This window comes from Lutra lutra, chromosome 11, assembly GCF_902655055.1.
Source record: "Lutra lutra chromosome 11, mLutLut1.2, whole genome shotgun sequence".
In the NCBI taxonomy this organism is placed as follows: domain Eukaryota; kingdom Metazoa; phylum Chordata; class Mammalia; order Carnivora; family Mustelidae; genus Lutra; species Lutra lutra.
Window position 1 is genome coordinate 73,820,301 of NC_062288.1, and position 14,616 is coordinate 73,834,916.

The 14,616-nt window shown below is 37.3% G+C and overlaps 1 long non-coding RNA gene across 1 annotated transcript in view; it reads right to left on the minus strand.

Annotated features, from left to right (window-relative positions):
* Positions 1-280: 280 nt before the first annotated feature.
* LOC125081278 (uncharacterized) overlaps positions 281-14,616 on the minus strand; it is an 80,129-nt gene continuing 65,793 nt past the window's right edge. The window contains exon 3 of the long non-coding RNA XR_007121630.1: positions 281-341. This is a non-coding gene — a long non-coding RNA (uncharacterized LOC125081278). The remainder of the gene's footprint in view (positions 342-14,616) is intronic.

Sequence of the window (14,616 nt, forward strand, 5' to 3'; positions counted from 1 at the left end):
AACCATTTGTAAGGAAAATTCTTTTATAGATTAAAAAATTATTTTACACTGTGGTAACAATTACAATGTTGTCCACTTGTATTTTAATCTTCAATAGTTTTTACTTTTTTGTTTTAAAATTACTTTAAAAATAACATTGATTTTCATTTCTGCACGTTTAAGAGCTGAAAAACTGAAAAGCCAACAACTCTTCTCAAGTTCTTAAGGCAAGGGAGGACTCAAGGCAAATGGCTGTCCCCAAGACTGGAAAGCAACGGGCAAATTCAGGGAGTCACAACTTATCCGAGCAGGGACTCAAGAGCAGAACAGATACCTCCGTAGGAATGAATAGGGTGGGAAACCTGAAACATAATTGAGAAATTACTGACGACTCAGCATGGGCAAGTCTAGGACTTAAAAACTCCAGGGAGACCTAATCATAGAGGGAAACCCCCACAATATTATGAGATTTACCTCCAGAAGCTTGACTAGGTTCCCATAGTAAATATGGAGAAAAACTGTCTCCTGCTTCCAGCAAGGGGAGGAGGAAAGCAACCATTTTGAAACACATCAGAAAAGGGATTTTCTTCTTTATAGAGCCTGCCCTCAGGGGAAACTAATCAACCTGGGCCTAACTTGCCCCTGTATTATCAGAGCCTATCTGACCTGGGGGAAGGGAAATACCTAATTCAAGCCAGCTTTAGCCTTCCACCAGGGAGGGGGGAAGTACCCAACTCTAGCCAACAGGAGCCCTCTGATCACATCCAAAGGGAGAAAAAATACTGAGGAACACTTAGAAGTTCAGTCCAGAGGCCTAGGCTCACTGAAAGTCTGAGACCTAATCACAGGACTGAGGAACACATTTCCCCCCTGCCCTGACACCTCACCATCATATTACTAAAGCCTATTTACAATTGTTCCTTTTATGGGGCACATCATGTTTGGCTATCAAGAAAAAAATTACAAGTCATGCCAAAAGACAAAAAATGATCTGAAAAGAAAGAGCAAGCATCAGAACCAAACATGTCAGCGATGTTGGAATTACCATACTGGGAATTTAAAACAACTCTATTTAATATGCCAAGGGCGTGAATGGATAAATTAGACTGCAAATAAGAACCAATGGGGAATGTAAGCAGAAATATGGAATCCTAAGAAGAAACCAAAAAGAAACATTTGAGATCAAAAATACTGTAAGAGAAATGAAGAATAACTATAATGGACCCATTAGTAGATTGGGTAGTGATGCCGAGGAAAGAGTCTCTGGGCTTGAGGACCTCTCAGTAGAGTCCTGGAAAATCAAAAGCAAAGAGAATAAAATCTTAAAAAAAAAAACAAAACAAACAAACAAACAAAAAACCACACCAGAATATCCAAAAACTGTGGAGCAATTACAAAAGGTGTCAAATATGCTTAATAGGAATAATAGAAGGTAAAGAAAGAGAAAGGAACGGAAGAAATATTTGAAAAAAAATGATGGTGATTTTCCCCAATTAATGTCAGATGCCAAATCACATATCCAGGAATTTCAGAGAATATCTAGGAGAAATGTAAACAAAACAAAACAAAACAAAACAACAAAAAAAAAAACAAAACAACCCCAATCAAACAAAAAACACCTAAGCATCCGATTTTCAAACTACAGAAAACTAAAGATACAGAACAATTCCTGAAAGCAGCCTGGGGGAAGAAACACTTTATCTACAGAGGAGCAAAGACAAGAAGTACCTCCAGCTTCTCAGAAACCATGCAAGCAAGGAAACAGTGGAGTGAAGTATTTAAAGTGCTGAGAGAAAGAGACCACCAGCACAGAACTCTGCACCCTGCAAAATGATCCTTCAGAAGTGAAAGCCGAAGTCTCTCAAGCTCAGAAGAGACATTAACGAAAGTTAAATGTATTTACTAAGTGAAAGAAACCAATCTGAAAAGGCTACATACGGTCTGATTCTAATTATATGACATTCTGGAAAAGGCAAAATTATATAGACAGTAAAAAAAGAACGGTGGTGGCCAGGGGTTGGGTAGGGGGGAGGAATCAATAGGCAGAACATGGAGGCTTTTTCGGACAGTAAAAATACTCTGTGTAATATCCTGCTGATGGGATACGTGTCATTATACATTTGTCCCAACACATACAATGAACACCAAGAGTGAATTGTAATGTAAACGGTGGCTGTTTGACGATGATGATGTGTCCAAGGCTCATCAGTTGTAACAGATGCACCACCTGCCCAGGGATGATAATGGAAGATGTGCATGTGTGTGGACAGAGGATAGACGGAAAATATCGAACCCTCCCCTCAATTTTGCTGTGAACCTGAAACTGCTCTAAAAGATCCTATTAAAATGACACATTTTAATGGTAAACTACTTATTAAAAATAGAAACTAAAAATCCCCACTCAACCCAAATCTAACCATTTGAAGTACTCATTAATAAAACTAAATATTATTCAATGTGGTGCATATTTGTATGTAGAGGGAGGAGTAGATAGATGATCTTATAACAACACTATGCTATTTTTAAAATAAAAATATCAATTTCAACTTTGATGACATTTAACAGAATTTAAAAACTGAAACAGAATTGATGGAATTCCTAAACTCTAGATAAAAATTTAGCATCACCAGGGATATAAATTTCCGGATGATCTGAGACTGACCAAAAAAAAAAAAAAAAAGCAAAAACCTTTGAGTATGAAATAAAATTTTAAACTATGTTTCAATTTCTTTCTCTATGAGTGTTTTCTGCTGAATGATGGGGGAAAAAAAACCCAAAACACTCAAACATGCTCCCATGGTTTCCTCTCCTAATCCAAACTGCTAAAGAACTAGGAGCTACCTATCTCAATAGTACAGCCTCGATGACCTCTAGATAGCAAAGCCTCTTAGAGGAGTGGTAAGTGAAAAGTTCTATAACATAAAGTAACTTTCAGGTTAGCTAAAGAGCTATTTTCCAGAGCACCAGTTCCTCCCAAATTGTACAACCCACACTGTTATATATACATCATCCAAGTTAATCATGTCAATTTTCTCTGATTTCTACATTTATACCTCTTTGTTTTATATTTCAGTGGATTCAAAACTTACCATTAGTTCTTTTATGTCAATTTCATTGTTTCTCAGTTCCAAACTTGTTAAAAAATTCATCTTTTGGGCCAGTATTTCATTAAGTAGCTTTTTTTGTTTATTTCTTTTGCTTGACTTTTTGTTTTTCTCCATAAGGCTCATAACCTGCTGCCTTTCCTCACAAATCTGATTCTCTGTTTCCTTTATAGTTGGATGATAACTGGGTTGAGTATACATTTTTGACTCACGCTTTATCTCTCCCCTTTGTTATTATTGCTTTACTATCTTTGGCCACTGACAGATGCTTTTCTTCTTTTATCCCAGCACCTCCAATCAAGCATCTTCAGTTGTTTAGTTTTTTTTTTTTTTTTCTGTGTTGAAAATCTTTTATTTAGTTATTGAGGTATAGTTGACATACAATATTATATTTGTTTCGGATATACAACATAGTGATTTTACATTTGTATACATTTCAAAATGGTCACTATGCTAAGTCTAGTTACCATCTGTTATCTTAAAAAGTTAATATAATAGACTTATTTATTTTGCACCTGAAAATTTGTATTTTTTTAAGTTTTTATTTTAATTCCAGTTAGTTAACATACAAGGTAATATTAGTTTCAGGTGTATAATGTAGTGATCAACACTTCCATATAACACGTGGTGCTCATCACAATAAATGCACTCCTTAATCCCCATCACCTATTTAACCCATCTCCCCCACTTCCCTTATGGGTACTATCAGTTTGTTCTCCATAATTAAGAGTCTGTTTCTTGGTTTTGCCTTTCTGTCTCTTATTTTTTTACCCTTGCTTTTTTGTTTTGTTTCTTAAGTTCCACATGAGTAAAATCGTATAGCATTTGTCTTTAACTGACTTATTTCACTTAGCATTATACTCTCTAGCACCATCCATGTTGTTGTAAAGGGCAAGATTTCATCCTTTTTGATGGCTGAATAATATTCCACATATGGAAAATATATATATATATATCTCACATCTTCTTTATTAATTCTTCAGTTGATGGACACCTGGGCTGTTTTTATAGTTTGGCTATTATAGATAATGGTGCTATAAACATAGGGGTGCTTGTTTCCCTTTGAATTAGTATCTTTTTATCCTTTGGGTAAGTACCTAGTAGTGCAACTGCTGGCTCATAGTAGTATTTTTAACTTCTTGAGGAAATTCCATACTGTTTTCCAGAGGGGCTGCACCAGTTTGCATTCCACCAACAGGGTAAGAAAGTTCCCCTTTCTCTATCTACATCCTCGCCAAACAGTTGTTTAGATTTTTAACATCAAGTAATTTCTTTCCTTTTTTTAGAAGTGGCTCATGAATTGTATCTTCCCTGAGTGTTTTTTGGTTGTTGGTATTTTTTAATTTATAAAAAGTCCTCCTATTGCCCAATCATGTTTGTATGCAATCATCATTAGTTACACTCTTTCCCCATGAATGCTGCAAACATTTGTTCCCTTATCGTCTAGTAGCTTCTGGCACTGGATTGGGTTCAGTAGCAGTCTGGGAGCAGTCTGACATTCCACCTCTTATTATTTATACAAACATATACATGGGCATACACACACACACACACACACACACACACACACACACACACACACACTTTTTCTTTTTTTTACACTAAAGAGTTCCTTACCTCCAAAGTTTAAAACTTCATCAGGATTTTTCTTAGTGTAGACTGCTGTAGAAAATTTCCCTAGTCTATAATGCATCCTTTGGAACTGCAATTAAACTCTTCCTTATTTTGTTTGATTATATTTTGAAGTCTCTCTTTGTTGCCCTTTTGAAGTCCCTACTTTAAGGACACTCATTTAGGGAAACTGCGGTAAGTCTGCCTATTCACTCTCCATTCAAATTTCTCCAGATTGGGATGGGATGTATAATATGAGGGAATAATGTTAGGTATCTTAAAGTTATCTTTTTCCCCTCAATATTGATTTGCCTATTTCAATGTTCTCTTTTCCAGCATAACCGTTTATTTATTTGTCCCATTCTCACTATATTAATTTATGGATGGCATATGATCTTATTTGTTATATAAAATGGTACATGACCATAGGGTGCAATATTACCAGAAATACAAAAATAGATGAATAGAGCAGAAATCTACATATGTGACATCATTTGATACTTCTTAATTTGCGGTGAAATATACCAAATTAGCTCCAGAATAAGGAGCTAATTTGGGGCTTTCCCAGAAAAATTCTTTTACCCATATCACTAGAAATCTAAGAATGCTTTCCAGTTCTTGCTTGTGCTATGCACTGTGATGCGTACTACAGAATCGTAACTTCATGCAGAAAAAATGAACTTTGGAATCCCTTGGCATCTTCAATGATTTTGGTGAACGTTGTGAGGTAGAAAGCAATAAATCTTTGTAAACAGAAGTACTAATATACTCACACACCTTACTTGGTTCTCATTTGAATGTTTCAAATTACTAAATCTGTGTTATTCAAAACTGCCTTAATTGATTTTCAGATTTCAAGTGTTATCACTGGGATATATTTTTATTTTACTTCTCTGTCTCCGCTTTATTGTTTTGCTCAAAGCTAGCCCATTGAGATCTCCTGATACACGGCATTTTCTTCTTAGCCATATTTTATTGAAATGTCAACTAGTAGTAGAGTTTTCCCTTCCCTGGATTTTTGAAACTCAGAGTGATGTTGGCTTTTACATGATACTTTAATAATGTTGCCAATCCCCTAAGTTGTTCACATCAGCTATTTAGCCCCAATACCTAAAGCTTGGGAATCACAATGATTCTCTTCACATTTTGCTTCTGCATTCCAAGAGTTATGAATATTAAGTTGTACTTGCCCCAAAGCAAAAGTGTATTCACCAAGATATTTGTTGAGATCAGGAGTCTCTGGGCCTCATTTAAAAACAACAGCATTAATAAGAAAGCCCCACAAAATGTATGACATTTGAAAAGTAAGAGAAACAAGAATTCAGGATTTTTAAATAAAGTTAAAATACATTCATTGGTTGAAAGTTACCCCAAGTAATGCAACAGAATGTCTCACGTGAGGCTGGCATTGAATTCCATTTTTTTGGAACAGTTCATGGGAGCAAAAGGACTCTTGGATTTTCACACTATAATTACTACCCTTGGATTGCATTTATTTGGACTTCCACAAATTTTCAACCTTGAGACAGTAAGAATTTCAGAAATTGCTTCTATATGGTAAGAGACATTTACATTTCATTTCAGTCATACAAAAACACTATTTTCAGAGTAAACACTAAACACCAACCTAACCATGAAAGTTACTTAACTCCTGTTGAAACTCCTAGCTAATTATAGCATTATACTAAAATATTATACCATTTTTTTAACAGAGAAAATTCCATTTCAATTCCAACCAGAGCTTCTTGATCATGGGCTCATTTCCTCGGAGGACATAAGGAGATCGCTCATCCAGTAGGCTGAAGGACTCCTGCACTGTAACAGGGCCAGCTTTGACTTTTGCTTGGCTTCTTGGAGCTATTGTGGATTTTTACCTTATTCAACTTCGAAAAGAAAAAATGGACTGTTTTGTAATATTTTTGTCTAGCCTTTGAAATCAAAAAGCAGACTGTTGATTTGGAAGATTCCCCAGACATAGCTGCAGAGAATAAAAGATCTCTAAATTTAAATTCCAAAGCACGCACACCGTGCTGGACAGTGCAAGAGCAGTTATAGTAAACGGTGATCAAAACTCCCAAGGCAAGTCCAGAGCATCTGCTCTCAAGAACTCTCGACTCTGTAAACCTCCCCAATAGCAGAGCTAGAATCCTAGCCTATTCAAAAGGAGGCTATCCCCGGCCACTCAGGCACTAACGTTGTGTTTCATTTTTTCACACTCAGTACAGAGAGATCATTACAGGTACTGTGCTCTTAAACTATTCTAAAGTCTCAGATAAAATCTCTAAGAAGTTCAAAGGACATATAAATTAAGGAAAACAAAAACAGAAGGCAAAATAAAAGCGGCGGGGTGGGGGTGGAGAGAAAGAAAACCCAAAATTCAGCCAACTAGACCCACAATTTGGCTCTAGTTCAGTAACAGCAACAAGAAAGGCAAAGGCAAATCTCCTATCTTACTGAAGACATAAGCAAGAGGGACTTTAAAGGAAGGCAATTAAAACACTCTAAGTCCAATAATTGCATTCCACAGTTGTAGAAGTTTAGTGGTTATGCACTGCCTAGTGAACTGAATCCAACCCCTGGTTGGACAGACGTTCAAGGACCGCCAAGATTCGGCAACAATCTGCTTTTCCAGCCTTGTGACACCAGAATGCTTTCTAAAATGTGCAGAATTAATTCCATATCCCCCAGAATGTGCCATCTTCGCTGTAGCTCAGCTGATTTTCTAATGCACTGTCTTAGGTACCTGAGGATAGTGACATTCCGGGAAGAAAAGCTGAGAAGTGGAAAGAGCAAAAGCCTTAAGTTCTAGTCCCGGTCTGCCATGAGCGAGTTACACGCCGCCAGCCTGGCTTCTTGTAACTTTCTTGGCCCAAGTTCCCTGGGGGGAAAATGAAGCCAGACTTGACTACTGTTTTTTTTTTTTTTTTTTTTTTCTGTTTTGTTTGTGGCAGTGGTCCATATAACGGATAAATGGGGAGCTCTTCTGGTAGAAGAGGCCAAGGTGGTCCTCCAGGCAGCTCTGGGTCACAAGGTTGAAAGTCCAGGCTGGATGCTCTGAGTCACCCAGCCCTTCCTTCTGAGTATACTTTTACAGTATTCATTAGCATTGCTTTTTCTTACTCTTCTCGAAATATTTGCATTCTCCCTGAAAGCATGATGGTTTCATCATATGTTCACGTTTTCCTACCACCTGGCTTTGGGCTGTATTTGTTTGCACAGAGTGCTCCTTTTTTTTTTTTTTAAGATTTTATTTATTTGAGATAGAGTGCGAGTGAGCAAGAGAAAGAGAGAAAGAGAGAACATACACGCATGAGTGGGAGGGAGGGGCAGAGGGAGAAGCAGGCTCCCACTGAGCAGAGAGACCAATGTTGGGCTCTATCCCAGGACACTGGGTTCTTGACCTGAGTGGAAGGCAGATGCTTAACCAACTGAGCCACCCAGAGAGTGCTCTCTTACTTGCTGTTACAATTGTGTCTACTTCTCAATGGCCTGCTTTTTACAGTCTCGTGGAAGACTTCTGTTTCCTCTGTCAGAAGAAATCCCTCTCCCTAAACTTACAAAAGACTTTGTGCTTCTTCCATTTCACTGTCTTAATTTTCTGATCTGCTAGACTGCAAACTCCTTTATGGACAGAACCACATTTTATTAATCTACAGCAGGAAATACCAAGTTGCTTTTCCACATCCCTCAGATTGTTGGATCTACCAGAACCTGATGCTGAACATCCCAGAAGACAAAATGACTGTGATTTACAGTCATAATTGTTTTAATGTAGGTTGAGGTCTGGAATGAGTCATACCCTCCATAGTAAACCAAGTTTCACCTTGGTGAGATTGGCTTTAGAGTTACCTCTGGGCTAGAGAGTAGAGCCTTTGAACAAATAAAAAAAGAACCCCTGTTGGTGGACCCAGCCCTGTTACAGGGCACCCACTGGAGGAGTCAAGAGAAGCCTGGAGCCTTTACCTGCTCTTTCAGCTGGATGTTTGCAAAGAGCACAGCCTGTACACCCTGCACAACTTTGTGTACTGACCCTGTATGTTTCTTAGGTAACTAGTGAGAAATTTCACTGGTAGAGGGAGGGAACTTAAACAGGTACTTGTTCTCCTGTGCTATCATCAATTCTTTATCCCAAGAGAACTTTTTAAAGCTCCCAGATAAATCCTTAGTTCCTCCATTTGCAAACTATAGTGAGGGTCAGGTGTGGTACTGTCATCAATTGTAGGGAAGGGGAAGGAGTGGGGTACTGGACTGTGGGGTATGTCAGGTTAAAAGAGGAGACTATGTAAGGGAATGGAGGCAAGCAGCCATGAGTGAAGGAGCAAAAGAGTTTAACAGTCTTTTCTAGAAGGTCCTAGTCTTTAGCCTGCAAGACCAAAAATGGCTCCCATATTTGAACTGCTATAATTTACTCTGCCCTACTATAAACAAACTTGTATTCTTCTACTAGATCAGCATCTGATCCTGGAATCTTGGTGAAAAGGCGAGTTAGACATGTCCTCACTCCCATGACTGCAAGGCTCTGTCACCATTGGTTATCTGCATGGATGTGAAGACCCAAAGGCCAAAAGTAGCAGAGATGACTCCATTTGACAAAAAAGGCCAGGTATTACTTTGACCATCTTTTGATGAAGGTAAGTATAGACACCCCTCATGCTGCCTGATTCAATCAGCTTCTCTTCAATGAATTAATGAGTGTAGGTAAATTAGCTACCCTATGCATTCTTAGTATTTATAAATTACAACATAACAGAAGTCTGACTTCTTCCAGGATCGAGTAGACAACTTTAAACTTAAAATGAATATTTTAGAATTAAAAGTTTTCTCAGGATATATTCCTGTTCTAGGTTAGCAGCCCCACCAACTAGGGTGTTGGGTCTCCCTAAGCAGAAACTTTGTCATAGATATTTACCCTTCTTTTCTCTCCTACTTTAATCCTTGCTTTAAATTCTTCATAGTCTCCTCATCACCCAGCCCAGGGAATCTCAACCTCAGATTTACAACCACCTCTATCAGAATTACATGGTCATTGTTTTAAAAATAAAGCAATTAAACCCATGGTCCTGCTACTTAGGCATCCCGACTGAGTCTGAGTCTCTGGGGATTTGGATTAGGACTCTGAGAGCCACTGCTTGCTCTTCTGCCCTTTCAGCCACCATCTTCCTTTCCTCCCTGGCCTCTATCCCTTTCACATCCTGGTTCCAGTCTTCACAGCCTTAATTTCCTGTTTAGAATTTCTATGCATCTCCTCTGTGTCATGTTTTTTGGTATACTCCTACTCATCTTTGAAACTCAGTAAAAATGTTAAAAATGCTTCTACTACAGGGAAGTCATTAAGTTGACCTCCCTCTGACTTCCTACCCATGGGTGTGTTACTTAGCAAGCATTTCATATACACTCATTGGATGAATAAATGAATGGTGTGAGCCAGTTCCAATGCTTCAGAGCAGTTTATGAAAAACACTCTTAGAGGCAGCTTTTCTGATTTTCCAACCTATTTTTTCTCAAAGTCACAAACAATTCATTGATTACACTAACCTGATAGAATTAAATGAAGGAATTAACTTCTAATACCTCCTGTTCCCTTTCCTCTTAGCATGGACCCAGTGAGTAGTCTCTTCTATAATCTAAGGACCTTGGCTACTTGGTAAACTGCTTTCTTCTTTTAATAGGTATGCTGGTTTGCTAATTTCTTTAAATGTTATAGTTATATTAGTAACTTTCCTATTGCTCCAAATAAATCACCCTCTTATATCACAAGCCAATTACTTTCACTAAGAGCTTGGGACTGACAAATATAAACAAACAATAATAAAAAAACACACAAAAAAACTTCAGGACATCAAAAGCAAAAAAATTATTCGGTAATAATATATGTATAGAATTTCTTTAGACAATAGAGGATTTTAAGCAAAACTATTATGCACCTTTGCTATATTCTCTTTTCTAAATGATAAATATTCAACAACATTTTAAGGCTATGACTCCACTGTGACCATGCTTATGAACTTTCTGTTAAATCTTAGATTATCAAAATCTAAATTTGAAGTTGAGCTGTAAACCATGACACCACTTCAACATTTCCTCTGACCTAATCCAGATACCATTCCGATGTCATGAATCACTTTGGCAGTGTTTTGACTGTTGCCTTTTCTCAATTGCATTTGCAGCCGAAAAGTGCTTTTGTTTGACCAATCTGATCTTTTCAACTTTCACTCGCTAACAATAGCTGATTGCTCCTGTCAAAAACTCATGTCACAATAACTAAATTCATAACCAGTTGATAGTTGCCTATGAGGAGCTATTGGAACTGAAACAACCCTGCTGTGGAATATAAGTACTTCGAAAATTAGCTTAAAATAGGTGACAACATCTCCTTATTAGCTCTCCTTTCTTTTTCAGAAAGCAGTTTCCTGTTATATTTCTTAAGAGCGGATTAGCAGCAAGGTAATCTGCACTTCCACCAACACTTAACTACCAGTAGACAGCTTCTGACTTCACAAATAAGGTTCTTTGTAAACTAAAGGAGCCCAATAATTGTTTACGTACCTTTGAAGAACATGGAAGGCAATCTCTATTCTTAGCAGCAATATTAATTTTTATAACTATAGGCACTACATTTTAGTGCCTGCTTCTCTGGGCACCATCCTGGACTCATAACTCCTCTCAATTTACAGACAAGAAAATTCTGTAAAGAAAAAAAATTCTGATTCTCATGCAGTCAACAAATAGACTAAAGATGAAATACTGTGTTTTAACTACTGCTCTTTTCATGACCAGTTTCCATGGGTTTTTTTTGTTTTCATTTTTTTCTAAACAGTTCTGGCATTAGAAGTGAAACAGCTCTCTATTCTCTGATGCAGTGAACATTTTTGCCTAAGGAACAATGACCTATTCTATGACCAAAAGAGAATTTTAAGAAAAAATGTTTTCATTAATTTTAGATTTAGTGAGTCTAGCATTAAATACTCTCTCCTACTGCTAGACATTCTCAAGTTACCTCCAATTGTTAGTTTGGAAAATGCAGCTTCGTAACAATAGCCCTGGCATACTCAGAGAATTTGTGCAACAGAAGTAAACCCATCTATACCAGAGATACTTTAGCAGATATTTTGGGATGTGTTTCATGTGGGGTATTTGTAGATCCATAAATTACACTTTGTAGATGTCTATCAACTCTGCTGCTTGGTAATCTTGGCCCCAAAGCTATACTTCTTCTGAAAAAATTGAAGAGCTTGAGAGTAGAGAGAGCAGAATTCTGGTTCCTGAGAAGGGAGAGAACCCAAGGAGGAACTCTGTTTACAGGACTATTGTCTAAGTCAGGTAAGAGTGTTTCAAAGCTTTTTGAGGTTCCGTGCATTAGAGATATTGTAGTGGTAATTATACTGCAGTGTATAAATGTAACAAATCAACACATTGGACATCTTAAGCATATGATGTCAATTATATCTCAATAAAAATAAAATGAATTAATTAATTTTCAAAGCAAGGATTTATAGGTGTGGGGAAAAGACAGAAATCTGTTTACTGAAGCCAGAGCCCAAAATCACAATAGAATAACCCTAGGCTGAGCTTCTGAGTTATAGTTCAGAACTTAAATACTTGGTCATTTGTGACAAGATTGGTTTCAAGGTCTTTGGTTGAATAGTAATTTTGGAGTTAAGTAATCTCGGGTTAAAACAGAATGGAAAGGCCAGTGAGTGACTTGAGTAGGAAAGCCCCCGAGCGGTAGCCTGAATGTGTGCATCTTCTCTGTGTTACTGTGGAAAACCTGCCTTCGTAGGTTTAGAATCACCTTCTTTGCCCCTTCTCCAAGCTTCTCAGCTCTGTACATATTCCTGATGTTACTGTTTTAGGAGCAGATCAGATTTAGCTCTTGTCAAGCCCTGTCCCCCCATCTTTGGATTGTAAGGAAAAGACCAAATGAAAGTTCCGAAGTTTGCATTTGTGTGTGCATGTGTGTGTGTGTGTTTGTACACCAGTATGTCAAGCAGAAATAGAATGGATTTGTTCTATTTCCTAAATTTGGCTTTTTTTTTTAAGCTCCTTTTTATTTTCACAAATTAAAATTATAAGGTGGATGTTCTGAAATTTTTCCTCATCATAGGCATCGTCATGTTATCACATGTAACAGTGGTTTTCAATCTTAGCTGTGCACTAGAACTACCTAGGGAGGCTTTAATACCCCAGTGCCCAGGATATGACCCAGACCAATTATAAAACTGAGGTTGAACCTTGATATTTTAAAACTTTCATATGAGTCTGGGACGTCTGGGTGGCTCAGTCAGTTGAGTGTCCGACTCTTGATTTCCGCTCAGGTCATGATTTCAGGGTCATGAGATGGAGCCCTGCATCGGGTTAGAGCTAAGCATGGAGACTGCTTAAGGTTCTCTCTCTCCTGGGATGCCTGGGTGGCTCAGTTGGTTAAATGTCTGCCTTCAGCTTAGGTCATGACCCCGGGATCCTGGGATTTAGTCCCACCTTGGGTTCCTTGATTAGCAGGGAGCCTGCTTTCCCCTTTGCCTACTGCTCCCCCTGCTTGCACTTTCTCTCTCTAATAAATACATAAAATCTTTTAAAAAAAGATTATCTCTCTCCCTCTCCCAATGCCGTGCTCATGCATGTGTGCTCTCTCTCTCTCTCTCAAAAATAAAAAAAAACTTTCATATGAGTCTGAAGTAAAGCAAAGGCTGAGAAAAATGCTTTATAATAATAATTTTCCATCATCATTCGCACAGTATTTTTATTTGACATTTAATTGGGCAAGGCATCAAGGTAGATGCCATCCAAGAAAAACTTTGTAGCTCCCTGTAATCTAGAATTTTAGCATTCATTTCTTCCTGTATCAAGAATAAATATTCAATAAATATTGACCGAAAGCTAGAAGCTGTGCTAGATGCTAACAATACAGTGATAAACACGGTAGAAATAGCTTCTGACCACAGAGAACTTTGGTCTAGCAGAACAGAAAAAAAACAGAGAGAGGACCATAGAATATTGCTAGTTAATTTTCAAGACCTGTGAACCAAGACATCTGTTTAAAATCTCCTAGCTATATTTCTGATGTTGGCTGAAACCAACCAACACAACCACCAACAAAACTCTAATGGCTAATACATTAAATAAATTTGTACCTCCTGGTGAAAATCTGGGGAAGGTAAAGGATGATATAGCCTTATTTGATGCAGTAATAATCATGGGGGAAAGACTAATAAAAACCTGAATCTTTTGTTAGTTGCATGGTTCTATAGCCTCCAAAATATTATACATGGCCATTTAGAGATGTTAAAATAAATATTTCAGATGGAAAATACATTAGATTGATTTATTAGAGATGCACAGAACATAATTAAATTAGCAAAAAGATGTTGAAAGAACTTACAGTGAACACAGATCTTTTCTTTTTTATTATAATGAAATAGTTCTAATTGATTTTTTAAAAAGTTTTGATTATGTTTCCTGGTCAAATATCATTAGCATATAATAAAGGTATCATGTGGCATACATCTGTGTCAAAATTACTGTGGGCTTTGGGGTTCTCTCACTGGGACTAATACATAGTTGAGCTAATTAGTCTTCTATTGTTCTTTTAACAGCAAGGCCAATGAGATATTCTTATTTAGAATGGCAACATAAGAATTCTTTTTTCTCCAGTGGTCATATTTTAGAGGAGGATAGTTTTTGAACATGATATTTTAAAATCAGGTATTTTTAATATAGTTAATTTGTAGGTAATTATAGGACTGCATATGTACATGGTAGATTGTGAATGCTAGAACATTAATGAACAAATTATAACAAGTTTCTCATCCCTTTATTCAGCATGATAGTGCTAAAAAAAATCTGTAACAATTTTGATGGTTATGGCTGATGCCCTTTTGACTGCTGCAATTTTAAAGATAACTTTAGTCAGCTGGAAAGCATA